The sequence below is a fragment of the Lissotriton vulgaris genome, chromosome 3_1 (assembly GCF_964263255.1).
Source record: "Lissotriton vulgaris chromosome 3_1, aLisVul1.2, whole genome shotgun sequence".
In the NCBI taxonomy this organism is placed as follows: Eukaryota; Metazoa; Chordata; class Amphibia; order Caudata; family Salamandridae; genus Lissotriton; species Lissotriton vulgaris.
The window spans coordinates 2,132,124,412-2,132,145,618 of NC_141689.1; the positions used below are offsets into that span (position 1 = coordinate 2,132,124,412).

At 43.8% G+C, this 21,207-nt stretch overlaps 1 pseudogene; it reads left to right on the forward strand.

Moving 5' to 3' along the window:
• The first annotated feature begins 439 nt into the window (after positions 1 to 439).
• The window catches only part of LOC147728909 (uncharacterized), a 69,279-nt pseudogene continuing 48,511 nt past the window's right edge, over positions 440 to 21,207 (forward strand).

The window sequence follows — 21,207 nt, forward strand, 5'->3', positions numbered from 1 at the left end:
GCATCAATAACGCCGAATATACCTCCTTTGAATACCTTGTAGCCGAACTCAAAATACAGGATTCCCCCCCCATCCGCCTTCACAATATATATAATCCGCCTAGAAATCACTACCCATTCATCGATGAGCTATCTAACCTTCTTACGCAATCCTCAATTTCCAAATGTAAAAACTTCTTCCTGGGAGACTTTAACCTCCATTGGAATGATACTAAAGATCCCTCAATCTCCCTCCTGTATGACCTTCTCGAAATTAATGACCTCAAACAAATCTGTCAGTCACCAACCCATTCCAAAGGAACCACCCTCGACGCTATCATTACCAGCAAAGATCTAGCCCTCCTATCTAACATCATTCCCATTGACTGGTCCGACCATCACCTTATCCTGTTCTCCATAAACAACTCTGCCTCCACCCCTCCATTTAAACTATTAAACCCATGAAACTGATCAGAAATCTTAGTCATATCCCTCCTGACTTACTTGAATCCAAACTTCAGGCCCAGCTTCTCGCTATCCCTCCTTCCCTCAACACGAATGAACTAACCGAACAATATGACAAAGCTGTCACTGCTACCCTTGACCTTTTAGCACCACTCAAACTCAAAAAACAAAGAAATATCCCCTCCAAATCACGGTTTAACACAGACCTAATCATTAAAAGACGTAGACTCAGACTGACTGAAAGATTATGGAGACAGCACCCCTCTCCTTCTAACCTGGCCAGCCTCAGACTTTCTAGATCGTCCTACAAAAAACACATCTTTAGACAAAAAACTTCCTTCCTCAGATCACAACTAGATTGAGCTCAGAATAGGCCAAGAGAACTATTCAACATTGTGCGCAATCAAACTGCTTCCGCTTCCCCTGTCCCACTGGCCTCGAAGACTAGATGTGAAGAAATAGCTCTCTTTTTTTCAGACAAAATTAAACTAATTGAGCAATCCTTCCTCTCTACTGCGATCCCTACCACCAATCCGAACACCTCTCTTAATATCCCACCCTCCATCAGAACTCCCCCTACACCCTCTACGGCCCATCATAACTCTGATCTCCCTTACCCCTCCTTGCCCCCCAATTTCCTGGACTCCAATCATCCTAACTCTCTTACTAAAAATAATGCCGCTTGGCTTAACTTCCAGCCAGTCACGGAAAGAGACGTCTTTAACATCATTTCCAAACTCAAGCCTTCCTCCCACACCAAAGACCCTCTTCCCTCTAAACATGTCCAAAACCTCAAACATATCATCACCCCTACCTGGACCTCTATTATCAACAGCTCCCTTGTCACCGGTTGTGTCCCCAACTCATTGCAACTAGGCCAAATCACCCCCATTATCAAAAATCCTTTGGCAGACCCAAACGACCTCAATAACCTTCGTCCCATCTCCAACCTTCCCCTTCTTTCTAAAGCCCTGGAAAAATGTGTTCTTCTCCAACTAGAGAGACACATTGAACACTTTAACTTACTAGACCCCTTCCAATCTGGCTTTAGGAAAGGATGCAGCACTGAAACCGCCATGCTAAACATTGTTGATGACATCCACCAATCACTCGACAATGGTGAATCTAGCCTTCTGATCCCCCTTGATCTCTCTGCAGCGTTTGATACTGTTAACCACTCTACTCTACTCAATGTTCTTAGAGATCGATTCGGCCTAAATGGTATGACACACAAATGGTTCGTCTCATACCTACAACACTGTTCTCAACAAATCAAAATCCAAAATTGCCTATCTAACCCTACCTCCATCTCCTTAGGAGTCCCGCAAGGATCCATCCTCTCCCCCGCTCTCTTTAACCTTTTCATGGAACCCCTCACACTCATTCTTAAACAAGCCGGGATCAACTACCATCTCTATGCCGATGACACCCAACTCTATTATAAGATTAAAACCCATGCTGACATCCTTCACCTCAACAACACCCTCATCAAGATTCAAGCCTGGTTCCACACTAACCACCTCAAACTCAACCCTAAAAAAACTGAAATAATTCTTTTTTCCCCTAAAAACAACCAGCTCCCTATTCAGAATTGGATCTCTGACCTTAATGCCCTCAACTGCTCCTTATCTTTATCCTCCTCAGTCAAATCACTAGGTATCTCACTTGACGACCTCCTAACCTTCAAGGCACACATCAATAATTCTGTAAAAGGAGCCCTCTTCACTCTCCGCCACCTGAAGAAAATCAAGCCCTTCATCCCGATCGATGATTTCAAACTAGCAGTCCAATCCCTTGTTCTTTCTCGCATCGACTATGGCAAAGCCATTCTCACCGGAATTCCCAAGATCCACCTCGCACCACTTAAATCTGTGCTGTACCTTGCAGCTAGGTTTACCTCAGACAGCAAGCGATTCGACCACATCTCCCCTACCCTTAAAATCCTTAAATGGCTCCCCATTGAAGGTAGATCCACGTACAAAACAGCCTGCATTACACACAAAATTCTCCATCAGAATACACCGACCTACCTCGCTAACAAACTCATAAAAGCCGGTTGCTCCCGTTCCTTGAGAAGCACAAACACCTTCCTTCTTATCCCCCCCTTCAAAAAAAGAAAACCACCCAGTCTCGGTCCTTTTCCGGCAACGCTCCATGCATTTGGAATGCCCTTCCAACTGACCTTCGTTGCAACCCTTCCTACCCTTGCTTCAAAAAAGAACTCAAACTACATCTCCTCAATAAATATTGGGGACCATAATCCATATCTGCTATCTTCCACTGGCCACATCTGTCCGACCTCAGATACATCCGCCCTCCCTTCTTTTCAGCCTTACTTCGCCCTTCCTCCTCGTCACTTCCACCTCCCTGTTTACCACCTTCACTCCTCCCTGCACCCCCCCTCCCATGTCCTCCGCCTGCCCTCATTCCTGCCCCTCCTCCTCTCGTCCTTACAAACCCAATCTGACCACCAACCTCCCTATCCTCCTCTGCAATTTTCCGGCTCTCTTTTCAATGTATGCCTGGTTACTTTTGATTATCGCATCTCCCACTTTTCGGTGTTCTTATTTACCATATTTATAATTTTGAAATATGTCTGGCGGAGACTTATATGTTGTTTATACTCATTTATGCTATGTATGACCCATGTCTTACTGACCTTCTTGTCTCAAAGATGTAAAGCGCTCTGATACCCCTGGGTCCAGCCAGCGCTATATATAACCTCTAAATAAATAAATAAATACATATATTTCATTGCTCTTGAGTATCTAGCTTAAAGTGTTTTCTACCTAGAGCCTTTTTGCATCAAGGACTATTCATTCATAGGTCTCAGTACCGTGTTGTTCCCTGATCTGATATACATTTTTGTCTTGCTGTACTTCTGTCCCACTGTTATGATTATTGTGTTTCTATTAAATGTTTTTAACCTGTTACTTATATTGTAGCATGAATTTTTAATTACATTATTGCTTTTGTTACAATTTTTAATAAACTGTTTGTTTATCTCTTTTTAATATTTTTGTTCCCCCTGGATTTGCTTTTCTGGTTCACTTCGAGGATAGAATAAACCTAAGAGTGTGTTACAGAATGTTTGTTGGATGCTGAGTGTGACTACAAGAGTGGTGTACTATCTTGGTGCGTTAAACTGGTTTCCCTGGGGAATCTTTTTTAGACAATTGTCTTTTGGTACCCTACCCCCTTGGGATTGTTGGGTCCCTCTCTCCTTCTTTTTATAGTATGATACAGATGCCTAAGTTGACTAATGCCATATCTTGCCCATAATTTAGCCTGAATATTGTGGAATATTTCCGGTAACATGGGTTACTCCACAAAGGTAAACTAAAATGCATCAGTGGCAAAGAACATTTAGTAGTAATCTCACGCCAAATATATACTATATCCTTAAGAGTCTTAAACCGTACTCTTTTGAAATAATTTGGATCATTAATCCTATATAAAAACATACTTGTATCATTACCAATGGCCAGGTTATAGCAACAGTGTTGAGTGCCAGGGAAAAGAAGATCATGCAAACGTTGTGCATAGGAGGCCCAAAAATAAGTTTTAAAATCAGGTAATTGGAACCCTCCATTTTTATAGGGGATTTTTAGGTATCTTATAGCGCGTCGTGATTGTTTATAGCCCCAAATAAAACTACCAATAGCCCCCTTGGGTTTAAAAAAATAATAATTCATGACTCCCAATGGCATTGCTCTAAATAGATAAAGGCAATAATTTTATTGATATTACAGCGTACTAATATGCTAATGGACAGTTTATGCTAGTTCTTCATTTTAGAAGTCATAAGTTTCAACAAAGGATCATAATTCAATTTTATGACCTGACCTATATCTGAAGTGACCCGAACACCTAGATAAGTTGCTATGGAGCATACCCCAATAATCTCCCTACTAGTTTGGTAGTTGAGGATAGTCTACGTCTTATTTACATTCAATTTATAACTCGAAAAATCCCCAAAAGTCCTAGCCTCAGTCTGAATTGCCTCAATAGCTTTAATTGGGTCCGTGGGAAAAGACGGCTATATCATCAGGATAAGCCGTTATTTTCAGATAATTAGAGCCAAAAAAAACTGAAGGGATGGATAAGTTAGTAAGCAATTATCTTAAAAAAGGCTCTATATATAAAGCGAAAAGTAGAGGTGAAAGAGGGCAGCTTTACCGGGTGCCCCAGAGTATCTTAAAAGAAGCAGACTGGTGATGTAAATAGATTAATTTAGCACATGGAGATTTATATAAGGCTCTGATCCATCCATGAAAACGACCATGGATGTTATACTCAGTAAGTGCAGCACAAAGACATTTCCATGTCACATGGTCAAAAGCTTTTTCTGTGTCCAACATGACCATCCCTATATACAAGTTCAATTTAGACGGAACAGAGAAAGCAACAAAGGTAGTATTGACGTGTGCGCTGGTATCCCTACTGGGGATAAAACCATGCTGTTGATCAGATACTAATTGTACCATATGAGATGCAAGACGCATTGCCAGTATTTTTGCAAAAATTTAAGCATCAGCGTTTATGAGCGAAACAAGGGCGATATGACCCACAGTCTTCCTTTGGCTTATTTTTTTTAAAGAAAAATATATTTGTCATATCCCAAACGCTAGGTACCATCCCACTCACACTGACATAGTTCATAATTCTGCTCATCAAAGGGATCAGACTTATCTTAAATGCTTTATAAAATTCTACTGGTAGAGTATCTTGACCAGCTGCTTTCCCTGAGGGAAGAGCCCCTATAGCTTCAGCTACTTTTTCAGCCGTGATATCTAAATCAAGGGAGTTTACTTGTTCTGCTTCTAGTCTTTGAATAGAATTATGAAAATTACCCTTTTCTACATAATCCAGAATTTTTTCCATCAAAAGCATTAGAGCAACTACATTGTTCCTTGTAGAAACAAAAAAATGGTTCTATTATTTTCTCAGGCTGCGTATAGAGTATCCCCCACCTCATTTTATACCCTTTATTTCTCGTTCTGCCCTTTTATCAGAAAGTTGATATGCAAGCACTTTGCCTACTTGTTCTCCATACTCGTAAGGCCCGGTTTGTGTTATAACTAGCCTTCGTCTTATCTTTCAAAGACTGTCCTAGTTCAACCAGTTTTTCAACTTTCAGTATTCACAAAAGGGATTTAGTAGTAGTAAAGTTAGGATTCATAAATTTACTACTACTAAATACCATGGAGCTCCAAGATCAGGAAGCAGAAATGGCAAATGATTAGGGGATTACCAACATGGCAAATGGAGTGCTGACATGGGCCATGGTAGTTAAAGATAATCTACCCAACATCCAGCTTAATGTTCATTTAATCAGGGCTGAAAGATGTGGGTGTTCCTCTGCGCTGTCATGGGTATTTCAAGGATTGTTTTCTGCAGTAAACGTTATGCTATGATGAGATGTAATCTCAGAAGCTTTTTATTCTCCTCCCTCATCCACATACGGCTCATAAAAAAAATGGGTCAGTTTGATCTCCCCCATCCTCAATTAGGGCATTACGTATAAAAGGGTTTTACCCATTCTGTGCCTATGGTGAAATGTGTTGATCCCTAATGATGTCAGTTACATGAGTACAATCCATGTTCCATGGCTAGTTTACTCCATCTGGACATTTGCTTTTGATGTAACTTGGCCCATGGGCATACAGAGGGTCGCTTTCAAGGTCTAATGCTCCTTTTGACATTCAGGGGTCCACTTACCCTCCACATCAAATATTTAAAAGTAATTTGTGTTAATCAAGGTATAATAAACCCCTGAACCACAGAACGTTCCTTTAATACTCACAGAATCAGAAGAAGTCTCCTAAATGAGTCTGGGTCTCAGGAGGTTCTGAGCACACAAAATGCTGTCTCTTTTAGAAGGATGAATGTTACCTGTGGCTAAAGTCTTACAACAGCCTCATCAGAGGTATCCTCCAGAGGTGAACCAAAGTATCTATGTCTCACCCTTTTCTAGCATGGGCCTCGGTCAATAATTATTCTTAAAAAGTTCAGTGGGCTTTAGGACAGGTCACCTCAAATAGCCATGTAAATAAAGAATAAAGACATAGGTACATCATAATATCAGCTACAGAAACATTAAAAGTATTGTTTACAAGGGTAAGAATGTTGTATCCTATTCAAATACTAATGAGTTAAATGAACACCAAAAATGCGAATAAATAACATTAGATGATGTCTCTTTAGGTTAAACATTTCATAAACATTGAATAAAGAATTTGAAATGTAACGTCAAGAAAAAAATCTGCAATAATGATAATATTCTACAAAAAGTGTCCACAAAAATATTTAGGGCCAGATGTACGACCATTCCAAATTGTGACTAGCAATTTGCGCTCAATTGTGAGCTGCAAATTGCGAGTCGCAATTTAGAATGTACAACTGTGTCAGAGACACTGATTGTGATTCCCAATGGGGTTGCAAAATGCGAGGCTCATGAATATTAATAAGCCATTCGCAATTTGCGATCCCATTTGGAATGGCTGGCCCTCCCAAGAATGGTGGACTGCTGGGCTCAGCTGACCTCCATGTCTGGGACTGCTTTTCAATAAAGCAGTTTTTAGGTCTCGCCTCCGCAAGGCACATGCGTTGCAGAGGAAAGAGACCTCTTGAGCTTTCCAGGCAAAAACGTGCACATGTTTCAATGCAGCTCGTGCACGTTTTGGCAATTTCCTTGCGAGAGCGTGCAGTGCCATTTGGTCGCACACTCACTTAAGGGAAACGCTGCCTGCTCTCGAGCAGACCCCCCACTCGCGCGCGCCTGCGCGCAATGCTTGTTTTTGTGTACATTGGCCTCGCGTTCGGCCAATGCTTGTTTCTAGTTGGCATGTTCACGCCAGTGTAACGATCCCATGAAATGTCCAGACAGTTCAATAGCTGCACACAAAGGGGAGTTTGTTTTGCATATTCACTAGACACCTGCGTCGTTTGCTGTATAGCTGCAAAAGATGTATGTATCAGGCTGTGATAACTACAAACCAAGAAATAAGAGCCATGCGCTCTAGTCTCTGTCTGCCGGGGGCGGAGCCTCTGTTCCAATTGCTTCTGGGGCTTGTAGTTGGTGCGCAGGCTTTTCTATCTGCCAGAAGGGCATGCGGGACTCCAGCTCCCAGGGCAGCACTTCCGAAGCCTGCTACTGCAGGAAGGCTCTTGCCTAGGCCGCCGACTGGCTTAAGTCGCTAAGCGAGGTAGATACCTTGCCAAAGACAGCATGAGTTCGCCCGACAACTCCCGCGTGGCTCGAAGAGGAGCACCTCTCCTGATGGACACAGCAAACTGGTAAGGGGAGCAGCGAAAGAGAAACGTGGGCCTTCCTGCACTAGTGTGCTTGGTCGGAGGAAGTGACCCTGCGTGCTTAGTAGTGTATAGCGACGAACCGGGTGCTGCTCGTGCACTATGCATGAGCAGGAAACACTGACTTACGACACACTGATACCCCCAGCGCAGCGTCTAGCTGCTGCAAAACCGTTGCATTGTACACATGGGGCAGTCTCTCCCATGCGGTGTACATACAATACGACGCCTCAAACTTGCATAGCTTCTCCTCTTACCATGAGGTCCCTTCACCTATGGCCAGTCCAGGCGAGGGAACCGATGTGTGTGACCAAGGGAGGGCCACGTGAGATACCGAGGGTACCCCGCAAAGGGCCCCGCCCCCTCAGAATCCAAGAAATACACCGAGGTAGACCTTAATCTTGAGTTCCAGGATGGATGTGTTTAGATGATAGCAGGATCATATTTTCTGCCTAGTTGCTATGCTGTTGTGGAGGAGTCAAAGCTAATGCTGATAGTCTGGTACTGCATGTCGTGGTGCCAAACCACAGCAAGATTCAAGAGCCAGAAAAGGAGAGAACACATACGCGGACAAACATTCCCTTCGTGCCCCTACATTTTGAAGTCAGTTCATTGCAACCTTTTCTCGAACATTTTAGAAAGCAACTAAAGATTATTCTATTAGATACATGCCTCCCCACGCCCGCAAAACTCGTACCAATGTACAGCCTCCTTAATTATCATTCCTCCGAGCTATCCCACACGCCTGCATCATTCTCTCTTTTATAACTGTTATACTATTGTCTTTTTTGTGTTTTTAACTATGTAAGGCGTTCATTGATCTCAGAAGCCAAAACAGTATTCTCTAAATATTCTAAATCAAATCCTCAGAAGGTGCATTGGATTACACATATATGCATCACTTCATATCACCGAAGTCGCCATAGTGTCTGGGTGGATGCTACACCCAGAGCATGCCTAGATGTAAGTGTGTGAAACCGTGACCAGTCCTTTAATCTACTGTGAGACCTAGAGTTGTGTGTTTATTGCTGCACCTTTGCAAGTGTCTAGACTTAAAATAGCGAGCTGTTGGACGAATAATGCCAGACTCGCTTCAGGTCTCCAAGGCAAGTAGGGCCTGCTGAGCCTCAGCTGTGGGGGCTGATGTTGCTTACCTTATGCTGCCATGGGGTACGTCCTGTTATCTCCATGTAAAACTGGGCCAGGTACTACCCCATCATCACTGGATTCTCAGTGGTAGTAATGCCAGGCATTAGGGTGTTAGCACGCTTCTCCAAAAGTTAGTGCGTGGGTGCACAAGCTCAGAACTCAGCACTTACCTAGTAGTGCATTAACTGATTATCCAACCCAGTGCTTTACTTTAGTAAAAGAAATGCAATAATCCACAGAACAGATAATAGGTACGAATAAAACAGTAGTGTTTGGTCTAGTGCACCAAGGGTTCTACCCCACCTTGTTCCATCTCCCAAGTGTCCCCCCTCCCACACCTTTTTTTGTTTGTAATTCTAGGCAGGTCTCTTCTAGGCAGGTCTCTTCCTGGGGATTTAGAGTTTCTCTTAAGAAACTATCAAAGGTTATGGACAGATTACTCTTTAATTTGATAAATAACGTCAAATAGAAAGTTCACTTTGAGCACAGTCTCAGCACAGTCATCAGAGTCCTTTCCTGCCAGGTGTCGGGTTGTGTGCCTACACCCACAACAGAGACACATAGAGGTGTGTTCTTTGAGCACCTGGCTATTATCTGCCACAGTGAAATGTGGCCTCACCCAAAGTGGTCCCTTTTACCTTAAGATCAGAAACTGCAGTCCCACCCTTCACTCTCACCATCTGTCAAACGCCAGTGCGACTAATCTGTGGTCCCCCTCTGCGAAGGAACTAATTGTGTTTCCAAACGAGCCATGTCTCCTCTGTCATCACTTCAGTGCCTAGGTCTCCTCCCTCCATCTTCAGAAATGTCAACAGTGTGCTTCCACTGTAAGGAAAAACAACCTCTCCTTTATCATGTGCATAGGAACAGGACAGAGGCTTCCAAATCGGAACCCACAGCCCTCCATTACCCAGACTCACTCATATACACATTACATGTGCACCACAGACCACCTGTTTGAACATGCACAGCTTACACCTGGGAAGTTAATGCTATAGATCTAGTGAATAGAAGCAGAAACTATTGGGCCAGTAGACCTTAACTCCAGTGATGCAGGAAAAAAGTTATGGTCACAACTATGGATTCACAAAACGCGTATGGTTCCAACATTGTTGTACATGTTTAACCTGGGACAAAGTTCACTGACAGTAAAATGAGGGCATGGTTAGTGTGCTTCTCCAGGTCCCAATTCAGGCCTTGGATCTCATTCATGTTAACTGACAGCCCTACGCTTATGTGTCCCCCAACAGTTGCTTTCAAAGCCAGCATTGTTTTCAACCTATGGAGAGCTTATCCTGCAATTCGCCTGCCCTCTGCTCTGCGAGTAACCTTAACAAGCATTTGTAATGCAATAGGTCTCGCATTTGCAAGAGTTTAAGCTACTAGCATTGCAAATGACAATGCCTTTTATTTGTTTTAAAAACCAAATGATAAATAAGACATTGTAATTTACAATGCGAATAGCTAAAACTCGTGTAAATGCGAGACCTATTGCATTGCAAATGCTTGTTTTTTAATGCAGAGGGTGGTAATTTGCGAGTGTTTTGCAGTCGCAAAACATTCATACATGGCTTTGGGGCCGCTGTTAGGAAGGGAACACCCCTTCTACTAGCGACTCACAAAACACTATTTTGCGAGTTTCAATTAATTTATGACTCGCAAAATAGTGTTTGTACATGGCCCACAAGGATTTAACATGCGCAAATGGGTCGCAAACCCATTTCAGCATGCTAAATCCTGTCGTACATCTGGCCGTCGGATCGTTAGCGAGAATATATCAGGGGTGGCCGCACCGGGAACCGAAACCAGAAACCCAGCGATCACGTCGCTGGAAGCTCCCCGCACCACGGGGATTATCCACTCCAGAAGGCTCCACTCTGCCCGCGCTTTATTCACGTGGACAGACACGCACCCCTGATATATTCTCGCTAACGAGCCGAATACGCAGCAACACTGCCATATAAAGAGCCTCCACACACCAGCTGGAGAATTTCCCTTCTGGACAAGCCAACTTGTATCTCGACAGTTACTTATACCCGGTCCTGAGCGGAGCCGGGTCGGAATTATCACCGGCACCGCGACCTGTGCTTTCTTATCCATTGCCCACAGCCCTGAGGAGTCGCGGAAACTGTGTTTTCTAGCGACGAAACACGTGTCGGCTGGCTTGCTTTGAATAATAAAAGGGGAACCGAAATACTGATGTTCCACACCTTCGCCCATGGATTTTGAACTTTATGTCTATTGTGACATCCTTTTTGCTTGAACTTATATATAAGTGTGCAGCACGTCCTGCTTTCATTGTATTCAGTGTGTCTTTCTAAGCACATTTTGAGGGGTTTCAGGGACTTGCCCCTTACCTGCATGCACCTTTTACATTACAGCATCCCTTCTACGTGTAATCTGAGCAGTGCGCCCGGTATTTCCCTCAAACTAAAACCCTGTCCTTTTGCTATGCTCACACAGATGCAGGCAAACGGCCAACACATAGCCCAGATGACCGCTGCAGTCCGTGAAAACAACCAGCTGCTTGTAGCTCAGCAGGACATGACCCGTCGACGCCACCACCAACTACTAGCCCGCCTATCGGCCTACACTAGGTCCAATCATGTAGTTGGTAATGCTACATCTCAGCTGGCACGAAGGTCACTCGCCATGCAGGCCCAGATGGTGCAGTGTTGCCAGGATGTGGCCAGGTCACTAAACCTACTCACCGCAGCAGTGCTCGGCAGAGAGGCCACTGCCCATGAAGAAGCAGAGGGGGCTGACGATGCAAGTGAGGCTGCGTCAACCAACAGCAGCGCATCCTTGCCACCGATGCCTGCACGTCGCCGCAGCAGCAGGCCAACATCAGCAACTAGGGCCAAAATTGTCCCTCAGGATGCGGAGAGACGACTTGGGGCGTCTCGTCGTCACCGACCGTGAGGACTCTGACACTCAGAGGGAGGCCATGCAGTCAACCCCTGCAAACCCCCTACCCCAGCATGGGGAGGTATGGAGCAATACTCTCTCCATCAGACATTTGAATACTTAAAGGCCAATTTATTGTGAATAAACAATAAAGAGTAATGGTCAAACCTGATACACACTCATGTCATTATTACTTTTGTCATGCATGGGTGCAGTGTTGTGATAGGGGAATGTGTGCACTAGAAACAGTTCGTAGTGATGTGGTTGCGGCGCCTGTGTCCTTCAGCAGGATCTTCTCCGCGTACATGACGTACATGTGGAGGTGGCCGGTTGTCACCTTCAGACTCACTGCCAGATATCTCCACTGGTATCCTGCGCTTGGTAGCAATGTTGTGGAGTATTGCGCACACGGCCACGATGCAGCAGCAGACCTCACGTGTGCATTTGATGGCCCCACCAGTCTTGTGCAGTATGCGGAAACGGCTCTTCAATAGGCCAAATGTCCTCTCTATGCAATTTCTTGTCCGTATGTGTGCAGCATTGTAACGCCGTTGCTGTGGTGTAGCTGGGTTGAGGTATGGGGTGAGGAGGTACTCACGTAGACGGTAGGCGCTGTCACCTGCGGGTAATGAGCACAGGGTGAGTGCCTATTCTGCGCAGATACATGATCAAAGTGTAGCATTTGGGGACATGTGTACTTACCCAGTAGGTGTCCTCGCCAAAGTCTCCCCTTGCCAGTCGTGTGTGAATGCCGCTGTGCCGGAAGATGGAGTCATGTGTGCTGCCCGGATATTGTGCCACTATGTCCGTGATATAATTCTTTGCGTTGCACACCATCTGGATATTGAGGGAGTGGTAGGACTTGCGGTTGCGGTTCATGTATTCCGTTTGTGCTGGTGGGCAGATGTGGATATGGGTACAGTCAATGCATCCAATAAGATGCGGAAAATGTGCAATGTTGTAGAATTTCAGCTTAGTGTCATTTAAGTCCTGTTGGGTGGTTGGGAATGAAATGTAGTGGTGTAGCCGGGTCAGCATTGCATCCAGGAAACTCCTAAGGCAGCGGGACATGGTGGGCTGGGATATGCCCCCAGTGACAGCAACTATCCCCTGGAAGCTTCCGGAGGCCAGTAGGTGCAGGCTGCACAATACCTGTACATGGGTGGGGACGGCATTGGTTTTCCTTGTTGGATGCTGCAGCAGGGGGTCTAGGTCCTGGATCAGCTTAATGATCATTGGGCCACTTAGGCGATACTTGGCATAGATTTGCTCCCTGGTTTGGCCCAGAAGGGTGACCCGCTGCCGGAATATCCGCTCCTGGATCCTACGCCTGTTCTGTGCTGCTCGCTGCAGCCTAGGCCGCCTGACCACCATGTAGAGTCCTGGCATTGTGGAAGTCCTCAGTCTCCAGCTGCATGTCCTTTAGTGTGTTTGGTCAGGACAGCACCTGTATGCAGTTAACATTAATCAGCATTTTTTTTTTTTGCTGGTTACCACCTGGTTTGAGTTCTCCTTAAATTGCGCGTCGCTAATAGCGATTTTCGTATTTTTTGCAATCTGCGAATTTTCATGAATGGCAATAGCGATTATTTAGCGACTTCGCAAATGAATTCGCAGAATCCTTGGTTTCTCGCTATTTCGAAATCGCAAATGGGTAGGTTTCAGGATTCTGCGAATTTATTTGCGAATTTGCAATTTTTATTTAGCGATTACGCACTTTTGCGATTTTCTATTTCATGAATGGCTTTTACTCTATTTGCGATCGCAATTGCTAATTCGCAGTAATTGCGATCGCAAATTAGCTTCCTGAATCTGGCTGTATGTCAGCTACATGGACATGGGGTTAAAACATTAGGTTGGGGAAAAGTTAAACAATTTAAAGGCCACAAACATGTCAGCAGGAGGATGAAGTCCCTCCTGATTGGAGTCAAACCCGGTTGAGGAAGGGGAGGAAACAGTGCGGGTTTGGGAGGTGTAGATGAGGTTGGCCATGTGATATGCATGACAGATGGAAGCAGAGGTGGTTAGTGCGATGGCGGCCAATAGAGATAGAAGTGACTGGTACGGTGAAGCTGCTGAGGAGGTTTTTTTATAAAGAAAACCTCAGAAAGCAACAAGAACTGCAAACTATTTAGCGAAAGTGAATATAAACATCTATCTGATTACTGATATGCTATTATCGAAATATAATCACAGAATTGGGTAATTGGGTTGGGTGTCACCATTTCAAGTCCTCTTTCTGGACAGTTTGACAAGGCAGTTCACACCGTGGGGAGAACACACATGAGAAAGAAAAGATACAGTAATTTCTACGAGGATGAGGTGGCCAATTACTGTCTGACTCAGGTGCTGACTGTTGCTGAGGATAAAAATATGGGATCTTGACATGAGGAGGGGGCACAGGGAAGATGATGGGAGAATAACTACCCCCTGCCCATTTTGGCGAGTGTCAGGTAAAGAAGGTGGGATTGAAATCATGCAGTCAGATAGCTTAGTGTGTAAACAATAGATGCCAATCACAAAATATTTATGACAGGCACTTTTTCTTCTCCTTGATGGTGAATAAGATAGTGTATGTTGCAAACCCTTTAACTAAGCTGAGCATGCTGGGCCAGGCAGGCCAAGCCAGGCCACACACGCACACATAAATACTCACACTCACCCATCTACATGCATGCTCATCCACACCCATACATTCCCAAGCACACACACATTCACCCACTATTCACAAGCACATTCACACGCACACAGCCATTCACAGCATGCACACACAAATACACATACATTTCTCACACACGCACTCATGCACCAAGCATTTAAAAAAAGAAACTTATCGGGCTGCATCAGTGATCTTAAGTGGAAGTAGGGAAAACGAGGGACCGAGGTTCCTGGAGGGTTGGGACTGCTGCCTTCTTTCCAGCTAATGAGAGGAGTCGGCAGTCCCTTACTTTTCACAGAGTTGGATGGGGTCAATGAGAGCTGCTGACCCCACCTCACTTTGTCATGACCACCACTGATGGACACTCGGCCCTGGGCACTTCAGGACGTAAAACTGAAGCACCCTTATCCAAGCCTATCTGTGATGTACCCCCCTCGTCATGAGGGGGTGGACCTTGGAACACTTGGCTGGGTTGAGGAGGGTCACGTCCACAAGGCTGTTTGCAGGGTCATCCCCAAACATCTTGCCTAAACCCTCCTGTTTTCGGAATAAAGTTTTGTTGGGTTTTAGAACTCTGTGAACTTTACCACTGCTAACCGGTGCTAAAGTGCATGTGCTCTCTCCTTAAAACCTGGTAGAATTGGCTTACTACCAATTGGTATATTTAATTTACTTGTAAGACATGGACTACATGTAAATTAAATGGTGGTAGTGGGCCAGCAGCACGTATTGTGCCACCCACTGAAGAAGTCCTTTAAACATGTCTCAGGTGTCCCAGTGCAGCCTGTGAGTACAGATTTAAACTAACATTTCAACCTAGCCAAAATAAAGCTTTTGCCACACTCAACCCTTCCTTTTTTAATGCATGTAAGTCAACCCTAGGGTAGGTCCTGGCCAGCCCACAGGGCATGGTGCAGTGTATTTTAAAAGTAGGACATGTACTTTTAAGTTTTACTAGTCCTGGCAGTGAAAAACTTTTACATTCGTTTTTCACTGCAGCATGGCCTACCACTGCCATAAAATAACATTGGATTTACCTTATTACATTTAATGAGTGATAAGATGAGAGCAGATAATCAGTACATGTTTGGTCTCTTTGGAATTGTAATGAAAAATCCTCATGGTGAAGTCGGATTATAAATTACAGTTTTGAAAATGCCACTTTTAGAACTCGACCGCTAAGCTCCCTGGCGGCCCGGGAAGATTAACAGTGCATCGGTTCAGGCTTGTTACGAAAGGAAAACGTGAAATGAGTTGTGTCAAAAATCCAACCTGAAGGAAGAACCTGCGGGCCAAAACTATCGGAAAACAGGATTTACCCCTGGAAATGCAACACGTATGTTTGAGCTACCGGCCTTCAACAGTCTGCCAATTGAAATGAGTCTACTATTGACTGGGATTTTGAGAACACAGCAGGGATCGGCTGATCTTGCAGCATAGAACAAGCTTGTGGGTCCTGAAGAGAACCCCGTATGTGAAGTGTTTTAAAATGCGTCAACCTTTTTTGTGGAGGCAAATAAAGTATAACAATTGATGTTAAAAAGTGAAAGTTTTGTATTTCGAGAATTATTGTCTGTTTGGCCATTGAGTACATTGGATTTTCTCTTGTAATTGTATAAATATGAAATATCGAGAGATGGGTATGGGTATACTGGTAAGTGAGGGGAGTGTAATGATTGTATGATCGAATAGAAGGAACTGACAGAGAGGGGTGCATTAAGGGTCTCTAAAAGAGAAGTTTGTATGGGTGAAAGGATGTATAAAAAGAGAGTTTGTAGGTAAAGAGAGCTTGGTTGTTTTCAAAACTTTTAAATTGAATGTACTATGTTGTTGGTGATTTATATATGTGAGTTCTACAATAAATCTTGCTTAAATCAAAAGGCAAAAGAGGTTTATGGTGGCATTGTTTCATTTCAATGCACCAGTTGTAAGGTAAGAATTGTGCACCAATATTGGCATTTTGTTGTTATTGTTGAACTAGGGCTCAGCTGTGCTGATTTAGAGCCAAAACCCCCTTTGTTTTTTTACTTTTAGAAAATTGGCATTTTCCTGCCTTAGCCATTTAGTGCCTGCTGCCTATCTCTGAGTCACCTGACTGGGTGTAGCTGACAGTTGGGCTTTGTGTATTGCTCCTAGACAGCCACACACAATAGAGAGCTTAGGCGTACCTAGACGGGCCATCACTGGCAGGATGAGAGGTTGGAGCTGGGCACAACCCTACTTACACTTGAATAGGCTGTGTACTGTCTCAACTCAAAGGGCTGGATACCCCTGTAGTTAGTCTGGAGCCAGGGCAGGGAAGGCAGGAAACCCATGCATTTCAAAGGGAAACCTCTAGAAGCTTCTCACGCTTCAAAGGAATACCCAGGTATAAATATTTAACCTCTAGCACCAACTATTCAGGACACTTCTAGACCTGTGGATTCTCTGTAAAGAAGAAGAACTGATGTGCTGCTGAAAGGACTGCTACTCTGCTGGACTGCTGCTCTGAAGGACTGCTGATCTGATGCATGCCACCCTCTTACCTGGGTGAGAAGGACTGTACCTGCATCTGCTGAACCCAGGACACAGAGAGACTACAAGGGCTAGTTGGCTGGCCTCTTCTCTAGAACCTCAGGGATAGAAGGCTCCAACAACCTTGAAAACAGCGCCTGGACTCTGCTATCTGTGAATTATACCCTACCAAGTGCTACCACCCCAGTCCAGGACCATGGGCCTGAAGGTGCTCTGTCAGCATCTGTGGTCCCAGCAGAATTGACCATCTCCTTAACTGCGCGGCACAATCCTGAGCATAACTGATGCATTGCCTCTGGTACGAGGATACTCGCACTGCAAGAACTCTACATCGACCTCGCAGCCCGTATAAGAACACTTGCTGTGCAAAGTTTCCCAAATGCAGGCCCTCGCATCCAAATCTCTTGTCTGCAGCCTCGATCACGACGCAGGTTCTCGCATCACAGTTTGGCAGCTCTTCGGAACCGAAGCATCCCCCCGACTGTGTAATGATTGTGTAATGCATCCTCAACGCTGCACATCGCAAGCCCTCGTTGACAGGATCCTAGACTGAACAAGCTAATTAGGCTTCACAGGGGGCATTTTGAGATCTCTGCTCTCCTCTGTGAACGCATTGTGTGACCCATTACAGGTAAATTAATCTAATCTCTTTGTCTTTCAGTGACCACAAGCTGTCATGTTGATGCTTTATAAAATCCCCTCTGGTGGGATAGGCAGATGAGAAAGGGTTGCTAGAATCTGGTGGGGTGTGAGCTGCAGCACCCCTGTGCAGTATTTCCTTATCGCTATCCAGCTTGTACTGAATGGGGACTGGCTTCCACACCTCACTGTGCTATAGTAGAAGGATTACAATTTATGAACTGCAGGTAACAAAGGAATCTATGGCTTAAAAGCAGTAACCCATAAACCCATTAAAAAAAATCTGTCATCTGTTACATAATGTACTTTGCAGGAGACATGTAAACCCTCTCAGCATGCTACTCGGTCTCCAGAGTGAAGTCTGAGCCCAGTATTGTTGTTTATATTTTGAGTTCCCTCTTTGATGTAGGATTTTCACGGTTCATTGTGCTCGAACTTCTGCATTTTTACAATGTAAACATCTTGTTGGCTGCTCTCTGGCAGCTCGGATGTTTGCACCTTTAAATTAGATTTTGTCAGCTTAGCCCTCCTGAAATGATATTATGAATGCGAGACTTGGTTTTGCATAATGTATGTGTAAATAGGAAGAAGAGATAAGTTTTGAATTTTTCAATGTCTACCTTGACACATCAGCTCTTTCATCTTGTAAGGCTTTAACAGATGATCACATTGACTCTGCCAATGGATAATGCAGCATATTTGCATAAAAAGGTCCTCTGGCAAACTGAATTGTATTCTCATGTTATTAGTGCCAAAGTTGTCATTGCTTTTCAGACACTCAGCTGATTGTTTAGTATCTAAAAACCTTCTGTACTACACCACATGGCTTGTACTATGTTCATATGTAAGATATTCATGGCGTGCATCTTAGCTGCCAGCCTATTCACCTTCGTTATTCCATGATAGGAAATTAATTAACATTGCAGAGTGACTAACATTTATAGGATATAAACGAAGTGTTCTAACTATGCGTTTAATGGTCTTCCCTCTCTTGTCATTTTGTAGCAGATAATTTCTCTGGTAAACTATCCAGTCAATTATTTTTTTCATATTGACTGTTGGCTCTGAAATGTATTTAGTTTCTATATTTGGTTTAATTTCTTTCTTGTAAACCGATATATTGTGTTTATTAAAAAACAAGTCATAACACTTGAACAGACTTTCAGTAACTTATATTGCACAACTATTCACCAAGGGCCCGATTCACAGAACTAACTTAAGGCAAAATCCTAAACTTACTACCATTTTGGTATTCACAGAAGGCACTTACTCATTTTGGTATTCACAGAAGGCACTTACTCATTTCGGTATTCACAGAAGTTAGGAGTCCTAACTTTAGGACTCCTAAATGCCTTCTTTGAATATCGAAAGTCTTACAATTAGGATATTTCGCAGTTTAGGTGTAGTAAAGTTAGGACTCCTAACTTTAGGACTCCTAAATGCCTTCTGTGAATACTGAAAGTCTTAAAATTAGGATTTTTCTCAGTTTAGGAGTAGTAAAGTTAGGACTCCTAACTTTAGGACTCCTAAATGAAACGCCTCTAGGAAGAGGCGTTTCAAGGGTGTCCCTTCCTAATAGCGAGTCGCTTCCCTATGTAAGAATGTTTTGCGTCTGCAATTGTGGTTGTAAAACACTTACAATTTACCGCCTCTAATTTGCGACCAGGAAGGGGTCCCCAGGGGACCTCTTCCCCTTTGTGAATGCAGGCGAAAATATTTTTAGGAGCAGGCAGTGGTCCCATGGACCCCTAAAAAATGTAACTAAACTTTAAGGAAAACGGGCTGCATTAAACAAAAACTGCTTTATTTAAAAGCAGTTCCAGACGTGGCGGTCTGCTGAGTCCAGCAGGCCACCATACCCGGAAGGGCCAGCCATTCCCAATGGGACCGCAAATTGCGAGTGCCTCATGAATATTGATGAGGCATGCAATTTGCAACCCCAGTGGGAATCGCAAACAGTGTCTCTGACACTGTTGTACATAGCATTTTGTGACTCGCAAATTAAGAATCGCAATTGAGCGCAATTTGCGAGTCGCAAAATGCTATGGTTGTACATCTGGCCCATAGTGAATAATATTACATTATTCATTATTAGTTTAATAAAAAATGGAATACAAATAGCTGGAATATGACTTTTCCTGGCAGCTGAGGTAATTAAAAAATGCTTTTCAATGTATCTATGTTGTGTGCTTGCTTGCAGGTTTGAGTGTTTATGTAAGAGAGTGTAGGTGTGTGTGCATGAGTAGGCAGAGTGTGTGTATGTGTGAATGTGTGTTTATGTATAAGCATATGTATGGGAGAGTGAAAGTGAAGGTCACGGGGCATGTGAAGTCACTTCTGCTACCACTGGCATTTTGGTGAATAGATGTCCATGGCTGCTGGCAGGAAATTGCAGCTGCCATGCCGCCAAAAAAGAAAAATAATGATAATAGTAAAACATCGAATGAGAGGTGAAAGGGTGAGCCACATTGGAGATGGTGACGGTTTTTTTTTTGTACTTTGATGATGGCTACGCACTGTATAATTCAAAATGATGCTGCAACACATGCTGTGTCATGGAATGTGAGCGCGATCTAGAAAGTAGAGATTATTTTTTTTACACATTTACATTTTTTCTTTACCTTTAATATGACTGGTTACCTCTATTGTCTTTATAAATGCCGGCGGATTTTTGTCATTGGCAAAGCCTAGAAGACACCACCATGACACAGGACAGGAAAGAGGGGGAAGAAGATAATAGTAGAAAAAATGTTAGGGCACAGATTAATTCTTTTTAGGCATGGAGAATTTAGGTGACTTGCCCAGAATCAGAGGATGTAAATCCGATGTCAGGACTCGACTCCCATCATATTAGTGAAAATTAAAGGCTTTTATCGCACGTGCCTTTTAGCAGAAAATATGACCATATTCCAAACTCCGGTCCAAACTCTGGGTCTCAATCACAAAGGCAATCTGAGACAAAAGTCTAACCTAAAGACTTTTTGTATTCATAGAGGTCATTAATTAGTAGCATCTTTACGTCCGCACCCAGGCCATACTATCCGCACCCGGGCCATAATCTCCGGCTCGGGCCGTACTCCCCGGCTCGGGCCGGATAAAGTGTAATCAAAAGGCCAGAATACAATGTTTTACAAAAAAGGAACATTAGAAATATGTGATAAATGGTAGAGGAGGTCATGAAAATCAGTTTGGGCAGGGGAAAGGGTGTTGCTGAATACTACTTCATATCCCAGAAAAGTTTGCTCCTTTGCATCATTGAACATGCAGCCCACAATTAGCGCTCCCTTCAGTGCTGACTGCAGTGTCAATACTAGTGTTGACTGTAGTGTTGACACTACAGTCAATACTAACAGGAGCGCAAATCGTGGACTGCATGTACCGTGATGCAAAGGACAAACATTTCTGGGATATGATGTAGTGTCCGGCCACACCTTTTTCACTGCCCAAACTGATTTTCATAACAATCATATTTCTGGTTCCCCTTATTGAATATTTAGCATGTTTGTGATGTTTTGTTTATTACATTTTACTATATTCTAAATTGGTTTGGTTTCTATTGTCTAGTATTTTACCTTTATCACT